Source organism: Diceros bicornis, chromosome 19 (genome assembly GCF_020826845.1).
Source record: "Diceros bicornis minor isolate mBicDic1 chromosome 19, mDicBic1.mat.cur, whole genome shotgun sequence".
Classification (NCBI taxonomy): domain Eukaryota; kingdom Metazoa; phylum Chordata; class Mammalia; order Perissodactyla; family Rhinocerotidae; genus Diceros; species Diceros bicornis.
In genome coordinates, this window is record NC_080758.1 from 32,348,821 (window position 1) to 32,369,334 (window position 20,514).

General features: G+C 39.3%; 1 protein-coding gene across 1 annotated transcript in view; it reads right to left on the minus strand.

Annotated features, from left to right (window-relative positions):
• RNF24 (ring finger protein 24) overlaps positions 1-19,448 on the minus strand; it is a 75,099-nt gene extending 55,651 nt beyond the window's left edge. Inside the window, exon 1 of the mRNA XM_058563138.1 lies at positions 19,365-19,448. The gene's annotated coding sequence lies outside the window, so the exon portion shown is untranslated. The remainder of the gene's footprint in view (positions 1-19,364) is intronic.
• Between the last annotated feature and the right edge of the window lie 1,066 nt (positions 19,449-20,514).

The window sequence follows — 20,514 nt, forward strand, 5'->3', positions numbered from 1 at the left end:
CTAGCTTTGTATATGCCTAGAAAGTCTCTGGAAGGATACATAACAAACGGGTACCAGTGATTGCCTCTGATAGGGCTGGGAGGAGACTGACTTTTCATATAATATTTGTTTATAATACCTTTGGTATTTTGTAGTATGCGCACATATTACTTATTCAAGAAAATAAGATAAAAATTTAATTGTAAATGGAAATAGAAAAAAGGTTCCCTGTGTTCTTTGCAAAGATTTGTAAGAATTTTTCAAATTTGATTCTTATTTAAAAGACTTGGTTGAAAACCCTGGCCTTTTTTGGATAGATTTGGTGAGGAAAATTTTCTACAAGGTTTATTAGATGTTTCATAAATATCCCGTCTTAAATCAACATTTGCTTAGATAAGGTAATTATCTAATGATGACTTTAATCCCTCCTTTACAATTATATATAAATTGCTTCTTCCCTGAGTTGTTTAATATCTCTAGAACCATGTTAATAATGGACATTCTTGTCTTATTCCTAATGTAATGGGATTGCTATTTCATCAGTAAATAGGATGTGTATTGCTTGACACACACACACACACACGCATTTATCACATTAAGGAAATTTCCATCTAGTCCTAATAAACTACTTTTTACTGAATTGGAAAATGCATTCCTTGAGGATGACTGAGATTTTATTCATTCATTTCACCAACTCAGTAACAATTACTCTTTTTAATACTTCTCTTGATTCAAAGGTAAGCACTTTAGGACTACTGATGAGCAGCTCTGACTTTACTAGAAGATCTTCTATTTCTTTGACCCCTTTTGGTCTTGGCTTTAGATTGGGATTTTTGAAAAAGAACCTGATTGATCTACGTGAGACTGCTTTAGTGAAGCAGCAAAATCAACAGACAGTGGACACAGCAGGAAGAATAAAGATCTGGTTGAAGCCACACAGCAGTCCTTCACCAGGCACTGAATCAGAGCATTTAACCATCTGAAATACGGACTGAAATCAATTTTACATCTCTCAGATGTAAAATTAAAAAAATAAAATTTTGGGGGCCAGCCCAGTGGCGCAAGCGGTTAAGTCCGCTGCGGCGGCCCAGGGTTCGACCGTTCGGATCCCGGGCGCGCACCGATGCACCGCTTGTCAAGCCACACTGCGGCGGCGTCCCATATAAAGTGGAGGAAGATGGGCACAGATGTTAGCCCAGGGCCAATCTTCCTCAGCAAAAAGAGGAGGATTGGTAGATGTTAGCTCAGGGCCGGTCTTCCTCACAAAAAAACAAACAAAAAAATAAAAAAATTTTGTCACAGTTGGCAGCACTACTTAAATATTTTGACTGAGCTTCCTGTTTTCAATTAGTTATAGAATAATCTACTTTTGGAAGCAAACTACAAGGCTATAAATCTTATATAATTGGTAGATTGGACATTGTATCTTTCTAGGGTCTTTCTTGAAAATAGCTCCACAGATTCCATTGATGGCTTTGGCTTTAAATTTCAGGAAAACTAACAAATATGGGGCTTTCATATGTGAAATTCTCTTCCTAGTGTCATGGCTTCCAAAGCAAAAGGGCCAGACATTGGCTTAAGTAAGTAAAAAACATGTGCATGTAAAATCTCTATATTAAATTGATGATAATGCTCAGCTTACTGCTTTGCGTTTATTTGTAATATTGGCTAAAGTTTGAACTGTTAATGATAAAAGATTCAAAATATCATAAACACAATTATCAATACATCACTTAGGGATTTTGATTGCACTCAATGCAGCAATACAATTAATCCAGGAAAAAATCACTTCAGAAGAGCCAGCCTAACATAATCCCTGAAACTGGGGAATCTTTTTTTTTTCAAACAATTCTTTAGGATATTAGTCAAAATGAACATTTTGCATAGTGTTTTAGAGTTTATGACTAGCATTCACATACAAAAATCTCATTTAATCCTTATAATCACTGTGGGATGAGTATTATACTCCTCCATATTCAGATGAAAAAATTGAAAAGTCAAGTCAGGGCCGGCCCCGTGGCTTAGCAGTTAAGTGCGCGCACGCTCCGCTGCTGGCGGCCCGGGTTCAGATCCCGGACGCGCACCAACGCACTGCTTCTCTGGCCATGCTGAGGCCGCGTCCCACATACAGCCACTAGAAGGATGTGCAGCTCTGACATACAACTATCTACTGGGGTTTTGGGGGAAAAAAATAAATAAATAAAATTAAAAAAAAAAAAAAAAAACAAAAGGAAAAGTCAAGTCAGTTGCCCAAACAGAAACTGCTAGTGAGTGATAGAAGAGGGACTGAAACCCACATCTGAATTCAAATTCCTCACTCTTCCCATGAGATTCTGCTGCCTTCCACGGACCTTAGTAAGCTTGCAGCAGACTGGCAGAGTTTGAATGGACGAACGCACAAATGAAACAATTTCCGTGACTGGTTCCTGTGGGCAGTGAGTATGCGGATGCATCCCGGGTCATCTTCATTGTCTTACAGAGCCTCAAGAAAGGCCAACATCATAATTCCCAAACAATTTGGAACAGAGTGTATATATTTATTTAAACTTTTAACTTTGAAATAATTTTAAATTTACAGAGAAGTTGCATGAGTTCCCACATACTCTTCACATAGCTTCTCCTAATGTTAAAAATCTTACACAACCATATTACAATGACTGGAAACCAACACTGGTATAATACTATTAACCAAACCGTAGATTTTATTCAAATTTCACAAGTTTTTCCATTATGTTTTTTTCCTTTCTAGGATCCAACCCAAGATCCCACATCACATTTACTTATGTCTCTTTAGTCTTCTCCAATCTGTGACAAAGAACTACATCTTTTAAATTAAAATTAATCAAGGTTTATTTTATTCTGAAAATGTCATGGCATTTCTAGAAACAGCTTTGAATATCGAAAACCTGCCTTGGGAATTGCTGGGTCTATGCGATAACCAAGAAAACATCCTGAAATAAAGAGCCAGAATGGCCCTAAAGACAGAAAAAAGAGCCACTTTTTAAATAAAGAGAAAAGTTGGCTGTGATAATCTGAACAGGTCAGTTGTATTTAGGGCACCTGTCCATAGAAAATAAACCAACAATAAGTTATAATTCCCTGGAAATGCACAGGGTATCAGACAGAAATCAATACAAATCTGTTTAACGGTGCTGTCATGAAAGATTAACTTGTTTTTAAATTAAAGGACTTGAGTTTGTTCAGTTTACAGACAGGGTAACTTAATAACTAAATTTAAGTATACAAAAGGTTATTAGAAGGCACTAAATTTCCTCTGCATATGAACTCCCTTTTCTAAATTGTAGCATAAAAATTGCTGAGCTGTAGGTGACTCTAATTCAAACTCTGAACACTTGGGAAGGTGCAATCTCTAGACCCTGTTCAAGTCACTGTGGAAGAAGTGGCAAGAGGGTCCTCTATAAACCTCAATAGGTTATCTCCTATTCTTGAGAGTTCTGGGTTGAGCACATTAATTCCAGGACTTTACTGGTGAATTCTCAATTACCAGAAAGCATACTGGTTTTGCAGAATTCCTACAGGAGCTTAGAATCCCTGAAGAGGAAAGATTAGAAGGCATAAGTTACATGTATTAAAACTGAAACAAGGAAGTTCAGTAAACCACAAGCACTTCTAAAGTGGTAAAACAAGACCAAGCTAACAAATGAAAAATTGAAGATTCTGTTGTTGTACAGCCTTAAAAATGAGAGAAAACAATGTCTCTGTGGTTTAGAAATGCATCAGCCAGGAAACGAGGGTAAATCAGAGGGCTCCACGAAAGATGCCAGGCATTAACTGCAGACTGGAGCTTAGCCACTCCCGCCACCAGGACTGTAAGCAAGTCTCAATTTCCTCATGTGTAAAATGAGGATAGTTACATCTATTTCTGGGGGGTGTGCCTGATAGTGAATGCTTATCATCATCAAGGTCTCTTTTGGTTCTTTGGTGCAAGGTTGACACTAGGGTTGGTGTCTGAATTTTCCTGAGTCAGGGATAATTTGGGCCTGGGCCACATCTCCCTGGGCCACTCTGGTTCAGATACAAATCTCTGAGCCTGGGCCGCAAGTAGATTCCTTTCTGAAGTGACTCAGAGCAGGGAATTTTGGCAAACAGGCATTAGTTTAGCTACATTTCTTCAACAACAATTTCCAGATGGCTAACCTGTGTAAATCAAAAGCCTATCAGTTTTTGGATCTTAATTTTGTAGAAGAATAATTATAAAACCATAAAACAGCATCTAAGATGCTTATGACTAACTCAGCAAACCTCAAATAGTTATGAATCCAGCAAAGTGTGCAGGTTGCCTGGTAGATTGATACTGGGGATAATTACCTTAAATTTCTATGTATTATAGTCCTAAGCATGGCCTCAAAGTCCCTCCTTTGTCTACTGAGATCACTTTGTTCTTTTAAGAAAGATATGGGAAGAGTTCATCCTTAAGATGATTTTAGGCAGACAATGGACAGCTGAGACAATGGCACAGATGAAATGTTATTTCAATATTCTGGTGGGTGAGTCTGGTTCTGCTAGTTTTATGTCTTCAAAAATTCTGAAAAGGTCACAATCATTCCAGAACAGTGAATAATTCTCCTCTAACTAGGTTTTTAAGAGTCAAGACTTGCCATATCATCAGCCCTGGAAGCTCTATCCTGTATAAAAACATTTGACAAGACCACTACTTATCTTCATCATGCAAAGCACTATTATTTTGATTTTATAGATGAATATTTTAAAGATCATACAAGTTTGTGATTTTTCTTCCCCCTTCAAGATCAGAAATGAGAGATGGGTGGCTCAGGTCAGATGAAGCCTTACAAGGTCTACGTTCTCAGTAAGGTCACTGTACATCTAGGACTGGGTCTATTCTCTGCTTGATCAGTTTTCCCAGGGGCTACTAGGCTCAGTGGGAAAAATTCACACTCACTAAACTCACAAGAGACTGGCTCATAAATCATAAAATCAACTCATGAATTCAAACCAGGAAATATATCTGGCAGTTCTCTCATGGAAGATCCCATGCACTAACCCAATTACAGAAAAGAGAATGACATATTCTTAAGAGATGTTTCCATTACAATGTCAGCTCTTCTCCTCTAAAAGGACATTTCCATATAGAGAACCAATATCAGCTACTAGAAACACAGAACCCTCCTTCTTTAGAGTAAGAGATATAATGGCAAATGCCTCTTGGTTTCCCCTTTGGTTTATCATTAACCAGATTGTAGCAGAGACTCCTCACCCCCCAATATCTTTTCTCCCTTTCTTCCACTGTAATTAGAATTTTTAGCTGGGCACATGGCCACACCTCCTAGCTTTCCTTGCAGCTGTGCATGGCCACATGTCTCAGTTCTGGCCAATGCCATGGATGCACGTGGAAGTGTCCAGGAATTATGCTTAACAGAGCACCAAAGGTGCCTTCTACCTTCTGCTTTACCCCTTTCTCCATCCTGCTCCCTATAATGTGTATTCCACCATCCTCCTCAATAGGGATATGGTTTACACACAAGAAGGGAGTAGAGTGCTAAGAGGGAAAAGGGGATAATTGGTAAAAGGTCCATGATGCCATGAAACTCCATACCAGACCTGTGCCAACTTTTACACGAGTGAGCAATTTTAATCTTGTTTTAAATGACCTGTTGTTTCGGGTTTTCTGTCACTAACAGCTGAACCTATCTATCTAATATACAGATGTTCTAGGTGAGTACTATCTTAAATTATTTTGTATTAACAGAGCATTTGGAGTATCAGACCATAGATCCTAATTCTAGTTCAGAAAAACATGATCTTTGCTAAGACTACACATATGTTAGCCTTTTGTCATGACATCACATTACATAACTAATTAGAACACAGGAAACCCCACATTACAAGGCAATCTTCTTGATGTGATGTAGCAAGCAGTCTGGGACCATCAGTAATACATTTACCAATTACCTTCACAGGACCATAGAGTTAAAGACCCTCAGCACTAATTAGATATCAGTCTAGTTGCCCCACTTTACAGAGGAAGAACTTGAGACACAGAGAGGCTGGGTTTTTCAAAGTCAAAAGGTGGGCTTTATTATTTTTTTTTAACTACATCCACAAATTTGGAGGGAATAAGCTCTGAGGATTGTTTCTATGTATCCTGTTTGCAACAACTCATTTATACTAATATACAATCATTGGTTATCCCCAAATAAAATATCTAGCATTTAGCTCATCAAGCTCACATAAAAATAAAAAATGTAGCATTTGACCACAGACATTAGCATGTAACATGTAGCATGTAACCACAGGCATTATATAATATGTCTGAGTTATGCAGAACACTTAGCAGGAAAATTAGTTCTAAGAGGAAAATGGTAAATAAAATGACACTGGTGCAACAGTTTTAGTTACAATAGTCCCAGAAAGTTACACCTCACTATTATCCATATTGAAAGATATCCCAACAATAATGACATTATTCATGTACACAAGTTCAGCTAAAAAGAATTATGGGACATGCATCTTTTCCACATTCTATACTGGAATACCATTCTTTGGTTTGCAGCTATAGTAACTGTCTATAGGGCTTTTCTCATCATTTGTGACTGACAACCAGTCATGGGACACCAGGTAATTTCTTTATTAAAAAAAAATGTCACTTCATCTCTTCTTCCTACAGCCTACGTCAGTGTGCCCCTAAGAATCTTAATATAACAAAAAGAGAACATGGATAGACTTTGAAAATATTATGTTAGCTAAAAGAAGCCAGTCACAAAGGACCACATATTGTATGATTCCATTTATGTGAAAGGCTCAAAATAAGCAAATCTATAGAGACAGAAAGAGTAGATTAGTGATGACTTAGGGCAGGGAGGGGGGCAGCAGGATTGGGGAGTGATGGCTAGGAGAGCAGGGTTTCTTTTCGGGATAAAGATAATGAAAATGTTCTAAAATTGATTGTGATAATGGATGCACAACTCTGTCAATACACCAAACGCCATTGCATCGTATACTTTAAATGAGTAAACTATATGGGATACAAATTATTCTCAATAAAGCTATTTAAAATAAAAGGAAAAAGAGAACTGACTTAAGACAACAATCAGAAATGATATATCCAGAATCTTGTAAAAAGTTAAGAAAGTTTGTAGTGCAGTTAAGTAGACACAATTTTCTACACTATCTGACCACCACTGGAATGGAACCTCTAACCAGCCACAGCTTGGCAGCCAGGCTAAGCTGGCAGCATAACTGGTCTCATATTTATGAAAAGGAGAGAAGTGAGATGTAGGAAAGATTGTTTGTTCTTGTGTTCACTCTTTCCATTGTTCCATCCCTCGCCTAACAACGACAATCATTATGAGGGCACTTTATCAAAGGAGATAAACTATGCTCATAATAACTCTGAAGTTATCCAATTATAATAAATTCAATAACTCTGAAGCATTCCTTTATAATTACTTCCATTTGAAGCTAAGAGAGGTAGTGATTCACCAAGGCCACACAGTTAACAAATAGTAAGGCCAGAACTTAAATCCCACATGCTTTTCACTACATCATCCTACTTCTTTTTTGCCTTTATGAAAATAAACTTGTAACTTACTGTGCAAAAATATATGCTTGAGTTTTTAAGAGCTGGAAGTTAGTCTGAATAAAATCTAAATACAGGCTCCACTGATTTCATTGCATTTGTGGTTAGTTATCTTAGCCTGAAGAAAGTGTTGAAATTCCTCATGAGGAGCCAGTTTTCTTCAGCTTTATAGGAACTTTTAAGTTAGATCATATGTAAAATGTCAGATGAAGAATATTAAAATCACAACCTCAGACCTAATAAATTCAGACGTGAACTATATCTTAACTTCATTAAATGTAGTAGAGTTATTCAACAAGAGTTTCTTACCACAAGATGTGGGATTTCTATAAATTCAGACTGAACAATATCTGGCACTTAAAAGATACTCAATAAATATTTATTGCCATGAATAAAGGTAAGATGGTAAATCCAAGCAGCATACTGGATGAAATAATTGAAATATTCCTAAAAAAGACAAAAACCACCGTTGTTTCTGGCAGAGGATAGAAAGGAGAATGTACAAGCTTTGTGGCTTCCAAAGAGCAGAGCGTCAACCCCACTAATCCCTGTACTCCACCACTTTCTAGTCCACACAGTACTTAACAAACAAGGAAACAGGACAAAGGCTGCACGATGGAGCCAAGCCCAGGGGCTTCTGGTTGCATCAAAAGAGAGCAAGGAGGCAATACAGTTGAAACACAATTCCTAGAGGGCCTGTTGAAAAAAAGAAGTACTTTCTACCTTCATCCAAATAGTGAAATCAACCCTACTCCTCAGCACCTAGCGTAATGACTTGCACAGAGTAGATGTTTTACAAGCAGCTGTTTAATTTAACAGGTAGGAAAACGTAATTTTCAGCACTAAAACCATTTTAGAGTCCTGATGAGGAATAATTGGCTTTTATGCTTAGCTCAACTGATTAAAAATAAGTATACTGATCTTATCTATGGTATTTTGAGGCATCCTTTTATAACGGCGTTCTTTATCTTTCAGAAAAGATCTACAGTATTATTATTTTTAAATAAATAGCATAAGCATAGCAAGAGTTTGCCTAAGGAGAAATCACACTAGCACATACTTTTAATGGCTTTCTCAAATAATACAATTAGAGGCTGTCTAGAGATGGTCACTAAGCTAAGAACAGTGACCTGTTTAATTTTCATTTGATATCAAGTCTACTTTCCCCAGAAGACATGAGTTCAGAAGATGAATAAAAACAAACTGGCTTAAGGTAAGATGGAGCAGGACACATAAGTAAAGCTTTATTCAGCATGAATTCATTTGGTAATTTTACAGAATAGAAATATGAAGATGTAAAGTTAAACTAGAGGTACTATGAGAAACAATGATCAAAGGACTCTCTCCTATAAAGTACAATGTAAATAAAAAGACTGATATTCAATAAAGAATTCTCCCTGCCTTTAAAGATATTAAGCATTAATTCCATAATACATAACCTTGATTTCTTTAGTTTACACACAATTTCATGAAAATGCTGACAATATTTTAGGGACACACAAACACACATACACACACACACACACACACACACACACAGCCCAGTCTATGAAGGATGAATGGATTAGACATTCAGGGGCTGGGCCAAATTGACTCCGGAAATCCCCCAATTTTTTAATCCTAATCTAGTGCTCTTTTCTCTCCACTCTTTGATTCTAGTCTACAAAAGGCTTTCATATATCTCCATCTTTAACTTTCAGAGCAATTGGAGTACACATCTCAACTGTAAAAGAAAAGCAATCATTCACATTTTGCTGCAGTACTCAGAATTTCATTGTAACACTCATTAAAACAAAAGATTAACTCAATTCCTTTTATTCTGATTCAAACTCATTATTTTTTATCAAGGACACAATAGTATAAAATTACTTAGCAGTCTCTCACAAAATGTATTTCAGGATAACCCCAAACAGCCCTAGTTGATGAGGTAAAGGTCTTCTTTACAGAATTCCTGCTAATAAATATAGAAGAGATGACAGAATAAGAAAATCACCATTTTGCCACAATGGATGAAATAAATGATAGTGACACGACCATTAGTGGGGTCTTTCAGCATCACTAGAAGTGACGTAGCTAGACACAACAGGCCTCTGGATATGATGCAATATTAAACATCTCCTAAGCATTCTTGCTAAAAAATTTAAATCTGATTTTAATTGAGCCTCCAGAGCTAACTTCTATCTGAAGGATATGCAGGGAACAGAGCAACGAACTAACACTAAAATGAAGCAAACGGACAAATCCTAAATGAGAGAAATTCCACAGGACAACTGACCTGTTTCCTGCAACTAGTTCATGACATAAAAAAAAGGTGGGGAGAGAGGGAGGGAGGAAGAACTGCCCTAGATCAAAACAGACATGAGAGACAAAATGACCAAATGTGATCCACAGACTTTGAATCCCAGTGTGAACAAATCATCCCTAAAAAAGATATTCTTGAGGCAACTGGGCGAACCTGAATGGGGTCTAGCTATTAGATGATACCAAGGAGTAACTGTTAATTTTATTAGGTGTGAGAATGGCATTTTGGTTCTATAAGACAACATCCTTATTTTTCAGAGATGCACACAGAAGTGTATCAGAGTATACATACAGAAATGCCTGTGATTTGCTTTAAAATACCTCAACAAAAAAACATGAAAGAAAAAAGGATAAATGAAACAAATGTGGCAAAATCTTTATAATAGTTGAATCTGAGTTTTGGGCATATGGGGGTATATTATACTATCTCTCTACTTTTGAGTGTATTTACAGTTTTTTATAATAAAAAAATTAAAAAGAAAAACCTCACTTCAGAGAAGCCTGAAGAAAACCACAGGTAAATCTATTAAGTAACATTAATCTCAGGTGGAAAATAAACGGATCAATGAAAATAATTAACATGGCAGTTGATTACTTAGAAACTGAATGAGTTATACAGAAAATATCCATTTTCTACTGTATCATATGGTCAGAATTGGAGGGGGACACAGACACAGAATGTCTGTGTCCCCCTCCAATTCATGTATCAAAATCTAATCCTCAGCGCAATGGTATCTGAAGGTGATTAGGTCATGAGGGTGGAGCCCTCATGAATGGATTAGTGCCTTTATAAAAGAGGCCCCAGATAGCTCTCTCACCTCTTCCACCATGTGAGGACACAGCAAAAAGTACTGTCTATGTACCAGGAAGTGGGCCCTCACCAGACACCGAATCTGCTGTTGCCTTATCTTGGACTTCCCAGCTTCCAGAACTGGGAGAAATTTCTGTTGTTTATAAGACACCCAGGCTATGGTATTTTGTTACAGCAGCCTGAATGACTAAGACAGTCAGACAGCTATGTAATAAATTGTTTTACTCCTGAAGTAGGTTATTCTACTGAAAACCCACAGTAGAGAACAAGCAGTTTTACAGAATACATTAAAAAAAATTTAGGAATGCAGCTGTCCATTTCCTCCCCTCAGAACTGTGTCATGTGTTTATATAATTCTGGAGTTCCAAATGCATGGTGGTAGTGAACTGAAATAGAGAAAACCGAGACACAGAAAACATAAGTCATAGCTGCATTTTGAACTGAATACTGTGAGTTTTTCTTTTTGTGTAATCATTTGATTACTTTTCTAAGAACCCAGGACCCACTCACATCCCACCTGAAATAGTATTTTCCCTTTTAGTATGCAACATTCACAATATATTCCACAGACAGTACTGACTAAGGTTCCTTGGAGCTCCACATTCAAATCATCTTCCAAGTAGTTCAAAGTAAACCAAACAGAAAATCAATAAGCTTCCAGAAACATCTTCAAAGCTTAAAACAACATTTCAGGGGCTGGCCCCGTGGCTTAGCGGTTAAAGTGCGCGTGCTCCGCTGCTGGCGGCCCGGGTTCGGATCCCGGGCGCGCACTGACGCACTGCTTCTCCAGCCATGCTGAGGCTGTGTCCCACATACAGCAACTAGAAGGATGTGCAGCTATGACATACAACTATCTACTGGGGCTTTGGGGGAAAAATAAATTAATTAATTAAAAAATTTATTAAAAAAAAAAACAACATTTCATTTCTAATAGAGCAGTGGTTCTTAACATTTTTTTTAGGGTTATGGACCCCCTCTGAAAATCCTCCTATAGAAAAAAAAAAAAACTACATATTTTTTTCAAAGGGTTTTATTGTAGCTGTGAAGGCCCTGGTTAGAAACTCTTGTAATACAGTGTTCTCATGCACAAGCAACACTAAACAAAGTACAAATTCATCAACTCAACACTAAGGGCCTCTCATGAATTGGCTTGGACCTTTCAGCCTCATTCTTCACTATTTCTCTAAGTACCACACTTTAGTCAAATGCATTAGTTATGGTTCCCTGAAGATGCCTCCCTATCTTTGTTCTTGTGACTTCTGCTACCTGTACACTCCAGGCTATCCTGACCATCTGGAAAGTCTATCTATCCTTCATGATCTGTCACAAACAATATAACCTCCATGAAACCCTGGTTCCCTAAACCTTCCTCTGAACTTCAGTTTCTGTCCTTCTATACTTCTAATACCTTTCCCCATTTTGTATCATGGTCTATTGAATACTTGTCTAATCTGGGATTTTGTGTGACACAGCAGCTGAAAATTATCACCAAAGAAGTTCCTACCCCATTTAGTTGGTTGAATGGTGGCCCCCCAAAAGATTATGTCCATGTGATTATGTGACCTTATTTGGAAAAAGGGTCTTTGCAGATGTAACTAAGTTAAGGATATGGAGAGGAGATCATTTTGGATTATCCAGGTGGACCCTAAATCCAATGACAGTGTCTTCATAAGATAGAGAAAGAGGAGAAGGCCATGTGAAGACACAAGCAGAAACTGGAGTTAAGTAGCCACAAGCGAAAGAATGTGTGGAGCCACCAAAAGCTAGAAGAAGCAAGGAAGGATTCTCTCCTAGAGTCTTTGGAAGGGAGTGCAGCAGCCCTGTTGACACTTTGATTTCAGACTTCTGGCCTCCAGAGAGAATAAATTTCTGTTGTTTTAAGCCACCAATTTTGTTAATTAGTTACGGCAACCCTAGGAAACTATACAGCCCCTCTGCCCCATTCTAATTCTACCAAGTCATTTTTATTTACTGCAGTAGTTCTGCAATGGCTAATTCAAGAGCATCATCAGAAGAGATAAAAAGTGTAGATGCTTCCCAAATCTCTCCAGCTATTATTCTGCAAAGGTCACCGAATTTCCTTTATCAACAGTCTTCCAAAAGTGCCAGTGCAGGATAGCATCTGAATAGTAAAGAGCTGTATTCCTGTGAAAGTTGACAACGTCAATTGTGACGTGGTGGGTTGGAGGATGAAGGCCTGGGTTCTAAACCTGGTCCTTGACCTTGCGAACCTAAAGAAGCTACTTTGACCTTTTATTATCCATAAAAAACCCTTTGGGGTTGTTGTAAGGAGCAAATAAGCAATGCATGTAAAGCTACTGGCATAAAATGTTTTTAGAATAGGTTAGCTAATGTGAAACATGATTTTCTGGGTACGATATTGCCGCTGGCTATTTGATATACTGTTCTACGAATTAAAAGAAACCTTTCTCACTACGAAAAAAATTCTTTCTGGCCTCTTTTTCAGGCACAATCAGTAAGTAAAGATTTTAATTATACCCAGGCATGATATTTCCAACATATTTCCAAAGAGGTTTCGCAATTTCTTTTGTGCTAAAGGAAAAGAATGAAAGTCTACACCTTTGATTTCCCTTCCCACCCATTTCCCATAAACTACATTAGCTCATACTTTGGTGTTTCATTATCTGCTAAACTTTTTCTTTCAGTCCAAGATGAAGAGCCTATTGGATATGGCACCTAGATTCTATTTCAAGTTTATATCACAATTTTTCACACTCAGAGTTGACAGAAGAATAAAGAGATACAGGTAGTTCGTAATTTTTTGATATGCCTAGATAAACTTAAGAAACATAGGTAATGTAGCATCATTCAATCTCTAAATTTGAAAAAAAAAATTTTTTTAAGGTACCATAAAGCATACTGATAGACTGTGGTAAAGTATTAATTTTGAGAATTCAATAAACAATCATCAAATGAAATGAATGCTCACTATACCTGCAGTGCCATATTGCACTTCTTTGTTCTCAATTAAATTATTATGACATTAAGTCTACTAAAGAAAGAACTGTATCTGATATAAACACCTGTCTAGTTAGGAAAACATACATAATAGACAAAATATACAGATTTTAAGACAATACACATAATTAACCTTCTAGAGAAGGCTAAGGTTTATACAGAGGCAAGCTTTATGACAAGATGAAAACTTTTACTAACCCAAGTAACAAAACTTTATTTTTTTATTTTTATTGATCTTTTTTGGTGAGGAAGATTAGCCCTGAGCTAACATCTGTTGCCAATTCTCCTCTTTTTGCTGAGGAAGATTGGCCCTGGGCTAACATCCGTGCCTATCTTCCTCTGCTTTATACGTGGGACACCTGCCACAGCATGGCTTGATAAGTGATGCCTAGGTATGCACCCAGGATCAGAACCTTTGAACCCTGGGCCGCCGAAGCGGAGCGTAGGAACTTAACTACTATGCTACTGGGCTGGCCCCCAAATGACAAAACTTTAGAAGAAGATGACAACAAAGAGAACAGGCAAACTTCACTTTAAGCAAAGTCAATAAATGAAAACCGGTACTTTCAAAGCAGATAAACTGGAAGTTACTTACAATATAAAAACATTCACTATAGTTACTTTAGTAGTAAGCAACTCTAATACACCTAACAGCATTGAAAACATAAAAATTCAAGTTGCATTACACTTTTCCAGAGAAAATTCACCACTTAATGTGAGGTTCACTTGTAATGCTATCTAAAAAGTGGCTTCCTTGCCACTCAGGTTTGCTTCAACTCCCTGGAGCACCGTCGGGGTACAGAGCAACTCTCTGGTGTTAGACTGTCCCCAGGGCAGATGGAGGGCCCAGGCTGGCTTTCTCAGGAATGGCCAACCAAAAGCAAGGCCACTGGCCAGCTACTTCAGGGCCAGCTGGCATGTAACAAAGTGTCTGGTTCCTACCTCCAGAGCAGACAAGGCTCAGCCAGCTGGCTTTCAATGGACTGCACTAGTTGGAGTGCTCACGATTCTTTTCACACCATCTGGCATTCTTTTTGAACCCTAAATTTACCCAACACTACACTCTGATGTCTGAAATGCTCAGATAATTGAAGGAGTCCCCACTGCCTACCTAGATAACAAAAGAAAGAAGCAGAGTAACTGCTAAGTCAATTACTTCGAGAAACAATTTTTAAAATTAAAAATTGCTTTCAATTTTAGCTTGTGTATTATCTACCTTAAAATCTAAGCTATTTCCATAATTATTAAGCAAACTTTCAAAACAAAAATCAAGACAAACAATAAGAGAATGGGCTAAAACAGACAATTTGTCATGCAGAAAAGCTGTAAGAATCCTCCTTAAGGCTGGCAGGACACGACTCTCCCTACTCTGAACTTCTACAGAGCGTGTCTTTACCCATCATGTGGCTCTTAGAGTGGACTTTGTACTGCTACATATACTTATCTTTCCAGCTAGCTAGTAAATGAAAAAAACTATCTTATAGCTACTTAAAAAAAAAATTTATTGATGATATATTGGGTGTTTTAAAAGTTTCATTTCCAGAAACAAGAAAAGTTAATGCAGAATAACATGAAGAAGGAACCTCACCTCTGGGCAAGCCAAATAAAGAACAGGACTTGGCTTGCAGTAAAATCTTATCAATTGGGGCCGGCCTGGCGGTGCAAGTGGTTAAGTGCGCGGGCTCCGCTGCAGCGGCCCAGGGTTCGCTGGTTCGGATCCTGAGCGTGCACCGACACACCGCTTGTTAAGCCATGCTGTGGCGGCGTCCCATATAAAGTAGAGGAAGATGGGCACGGATGTTAGCCCAGGGCCAGTCTTCCTCAGTAAAAAAGAGGAGGATTGGCATCGGATCTTAGCTCAGGGCTGGTTTTCCTCACACACACAAAAAAATCTTATCAAGTGATCAAAATGATTTATCAAATGACCAAACTGCTGGTAAGTGCTATAGGGTGCTCATCTGTCAACTGTAGATGATTTTACCAATCTATCACATGTGGTAATCTGGAGAATAGAGAAGCAAGAGATCAGAAAAACACATAAAACTAAATAAAAATATTACAGTGACCAAGTCAAACCAAATATTAGAAACTGAACAAGGCTATACAAATAATAACTATAATTATAATCATTTTTCATTGTGTTTGCCCCCATGCCACGTACTGAGTTTAGCATCTTACTTGTTTTCTCTTTTGACCCACACAACAAACATATGAGGTGGGTACTGTTCTTATTATTATCTTGCAGATGAGGAACCAGAGAGGTTAGGAAACCTGCCCAAGCTCACATGGCAAAAAGTGAAACAGCTAAAATTCAACTCTAAGCAGTCTGACTCCAGAATCCAGGTGTAAGACTTTCAGTGTTAAATTATACTTACAAAAAAATGTAATGTAATGAAGGGGAAAATTCAATCGTTAATATGGTCTTCATAATTTTTCCAACTCTAAGTGTAGGAAAAAGTGGTGAATAATTTAAAAAAAATGAAAATTGATTTTTTGCTAGAAATTTTTAAAAAGCAAGAGCTATTCTACCAGGTTAAAATGTCAGTTGTGCTTTTTTTGCCTATATATTGAGTAGGTACTTGGGCCAGTTGCTGTCCTAGGGGACACAGCAGTAAACAGAACAGATGGGGCCCTTGCTTTCCTGGAGCTGACCTTCCAGTCTGCGTAAGATACAAAAAAACCAGTCAAAAACTGAATTTCAGAGAGTGATACATATTACAGAGGAGGTAGGGAGGAAATGTAGACCTCTCTTTTGAGACATTTAACCATAAAGATAAACAGAAGGGGATGGATGGGAGGTCAGAGGAAAGTTGTTTGTTGTAATTTTTTATTCTGTTTTTAAAGATGGGCAATATCAGAGCATGTGTGTATGTTGACATGCATAGTGACCTGGAGAGTTGCAGACAATGCAAGAGAGAGGGCACAAATGCAGGAGTCAAGCCTTGAATGGGTAAATACCAGAAGGAACTGCTAAGAGTTGAAAGTGGTTAAACCATATGAAATTGCTGATTTCTGACTACTCCCCAAACTACAAAATGGCAATTTCATATAGTTTAAGCTAATAAATTATAATAACATTACTTTATTACTGATTTTAGAATAAACTGCCATGGGAAACAGAAAACAATTATTGATAGAAAATGCTCAATAAAAAAAAATTTCTACTTTTTGTTATCAGACATTGTTGGGAGGATAATGTATCCCAGCTTTGGGTAACAAAGTGTCACCATACATGCTATTACCATCACTAACATAACAGTAGTAGTATTTCTAATGAATATAAAGAATATATCTACTACTAAAACAGCATTTAACATAATTTAATCTATCTTGATGATATAGAAATTACTTTGGAATTTTTATTCAATCATCATACTACAGAAATGCTAAACTATGGGTTGGTAAAGATTTTTATTAACAGCTGAATAACAAGGCCCGGATGTTTTTAGTTTCCTTTGTTGATTCAAACAATAGCTAAGTCACTCTTGCAAAATTAAAGTTCCACAATATTGCAGTACTATGCAAGCCTATTTCAGTGATAATTCCGGTTATACTACTTTGTTTATTTAAGACTTCCCCTTATGGCTCGTTTTAAGGGGGTTCCTAAAAAAACATCTTATGCAGGCAGTTTATAAGTTATTGGGGTTGCTTCAATATTAGTGACACTACTTAATGAAGTTAATGAAGTCCTTGTCTTTAAGTTAACTTATTTTGAGTTAAATTCATTGATATTAAAAATTTATTTAAATCCTACATCATAAAACCAAAATTTCTCCAACTTGAAAAATCAACTTTTACTAATTTTAACTTTTACCAAAAAAATTTTGACCATGCTAACATTAGGTAAGAATTTTACTAAGAATAAAGGATCTCGATCCAACCAATAGAAAATTTCCCCTTCACATTAAAAGCAAGTGTTTTTAACAGAGGGAATTTACATAAATAGATGCTGTGGAAGACTGCTTAGTTTAGATTTCATATTTCACTGAAAACTACCAGGAACTAAAATACACATGATTAAAAAATAATCTTAAAGAGAATCTTAAAACTGAACAAATTCAATTAGTATTCTTATCATCCAATAAGCTCCTCTTAATTTTTTTACCACCATTATTTTGAATCAAAAGATCATAATAAAAATATATTTTGGAGGTGTGCTTCTTATAACCAAGTTTAACTAATTTCCCATCACTGCAAAATCATAAGGGTAAAAAAGAAACTGAAAATGCAGCCAACAATCTTCTAAAATTATAAAATCTGGTTTTAAAAAGAGAAAAAGGTCCAAACAAAATAGCAAGGAATAGCTGGTGCTATTACAATTGCCTCTTTTTGATTCATCTACATCAACTCTAACTCTTCATAACTTTACCAAGACAACAAAGTCAGGCAGTCAGTCCGACCAACCGAACCAGCCAAGTCTGTGGGAACCTGCAGAGCTTCCTTCTCTCTCTGAGGATGAGGACAATGATAAAAGGTGTTCTGTTTTCCAGTAGTCCTGTAAGAGGAGCCATTGAGCTGGGCTGCACCACCAGACGACAGAACACAGGAAAATTCAGATCAAAGCAAGGGCGCCTGCCAGGTAATATGCAATAAAACCCTTTGCCAAAGCATTAAGAAAGAAAAAAGCAAGGAGGTGGAGAGAGCCTGCTGGACCACCTTCCTATTAACACAGGGAGGCAGGAAGGAACAAAATCTGCCTGTACTGAGGAGCTGAGAAAACAGTGTGCACCATATATTGGAGTATTTCTATAGCCATGTATATGAGCAAACAGACATATCATTAACTAAACTCAGAAAGCAGTGTCCTATATGTACTAGATTATTCCCATAAACACATATATAAGTACTATATTGCCATTAACTAAACCCAAAAAGCAAAGTATTCTAAATATACAGATATGAGAATATTCATTTTCAATTAACAAAACCGCTGGTTTTCCAGTAAGAAGCAAAAAAAAAAAAAAACCACCACTGTTTGAAAGAGCATCAGAGACAGAATTGGGTGAAGGTCTGATGAAGTAACACGTCTTTTTTCCTCTTAACCTTTTTAACGATCTGCGATTCTCTGTTTTCATAGGACACACACACTGCTAGGTCTCCGGAAACAAAGAAGGGTCCTTAATTCTCCGGCCTGTGGAGGCACACACGCCTCCCACCCACAGATACGAGGCCGCCACCTGACTTTCATTAATGAGTAAGCCATGGCGAGAGGTCTCGCCCCAGACCATAGCCATGCACGCAGTGACAATCGGGCACGAGACAAACGCCACAAAGAAAGGGGAGGAGCAGATGGAGACCAGGAAAACACTGCCACGCCGCGCCCCCCAAGGCGCGTTCCCATCGCCAACACGGAGGCAGCCGGCCTCGCCATCCTCGTCCTCGCCTCCCTGCTCATCCCAGCCGCCTCCCACGCCCGGGGACCCGACGCGGACCAGGGGCTAGCGGGGCGTGCGGGGCGCCGCGAACCTTCCCTCTGCGACCTCCCCGTGACAGCCTCGCGCCGCCCTTTGTGCGGGACTCACCCTCCGGCCGAGGGCGGACCCTCCTCGGCGATCCGCCCGGCCTGGGACCGCTGTCCCACGCCTCCCTGGCCCCCGCCGGAGCGCCCGGAGTGTGCGTGGGGGAGGCTGGCGCGGCCCGCGGTCTCTTCATCCCGACCCCGGACACGCCCGCTCCCCTCAGCCCCAGCCAGGGGGCGACGGCCCTCGGAGCCCCCACCCTCGCTCGCTCACTTACTCGGGAGTGCCGGCGGCGGCGGCGGCAGCGGCAGCGGGCGTGCGGGACCGTCAGCACCGGGCGCGGGGCGGCGAGCGTCCGTCGGGACTTACCGCGGCTGAAGCGGTGACGGCGGACTCAGCGCTGCGGCCCCCGGCGAGGGGCGGGCCCGGCGGGGGAGGGGCAGGCGCCGCGCCTCTCATTCATGCAGCGGGGGCGGGGTGAGGGACCCGGATGCCCGGGCAGCCCCCGCCCACTTCGCTGAGGGCGCCGCGGCTTCAGAGTCTGCAGTACGCAGGCGCGGTGCTGCTAGGACGGGCGTGTTAACGTTCGGCCGGCCGGGGCTGTCCCACAGACCAAGCTGCCGGAGAAAGACCCTCTCCCTCATCTGTTTAGTATTTTTGTGTGTCCTATCAGCATTTTTAAAAGTGAAAGCTTGGGGCCGGCCTCGTGGCGTGGTGGTTAAGTTCGGAGATGGTACACACCGCCCGCTTCCTCCATCTGTCTCTCCTGTAGCAGGTCCTCTCAGCTGAGTGCTGCAACCGCAAGAATGAATGAGACCCAGAATCTGCCCAGATAGTGGAAGAAGTGTGTGCAAGAAACAGTGCATTGTTTTATTTATTTACATCGACCTAGTTCTCTCAGCTCCCATTCCACAGGGCAGGCAAGAAATTGACCTTGATTTTGGGGGGGTGGGAGGAGGGCTCAGCCCTTCCTGCGATACCAAAGCTTAGGATCTATCTAATGCAGCTGCAAGGATCTGGGGAGGTCTGTCCTTTTTGGGTTGTTAACCTAAAAATAAGGACCCAAAATGAGAGGCAGAGAGGTGTTTATTTTGGGATCAAAGAATTCAGGGAGTACAGATTCAGGTAGAAACCCAAATACTGTCCCACTAGGGAATGAAGGTCAGAGGCTTTTAAAGGCAGAGAAGGGAGGTTTGCATTACAAAGAATGTTAATTGAGGTTGGCGGCAGAAAGCTAATTTGGGCTAAACTTAATTGATTGCTAAGGCTAGCTGGAGGGAGGCAAAAATCCCTCACTGTGACTAGTTGCAGCGTTCTCAGAATGTTTGTGTCTTGACTCAGTTCAACAGTTTATGTTCTGCCCGATGAGGATGACATTCATAAGACCAATTTCCTTAATGGCCTCCTGGCTCAATTTTAAAGGCCTT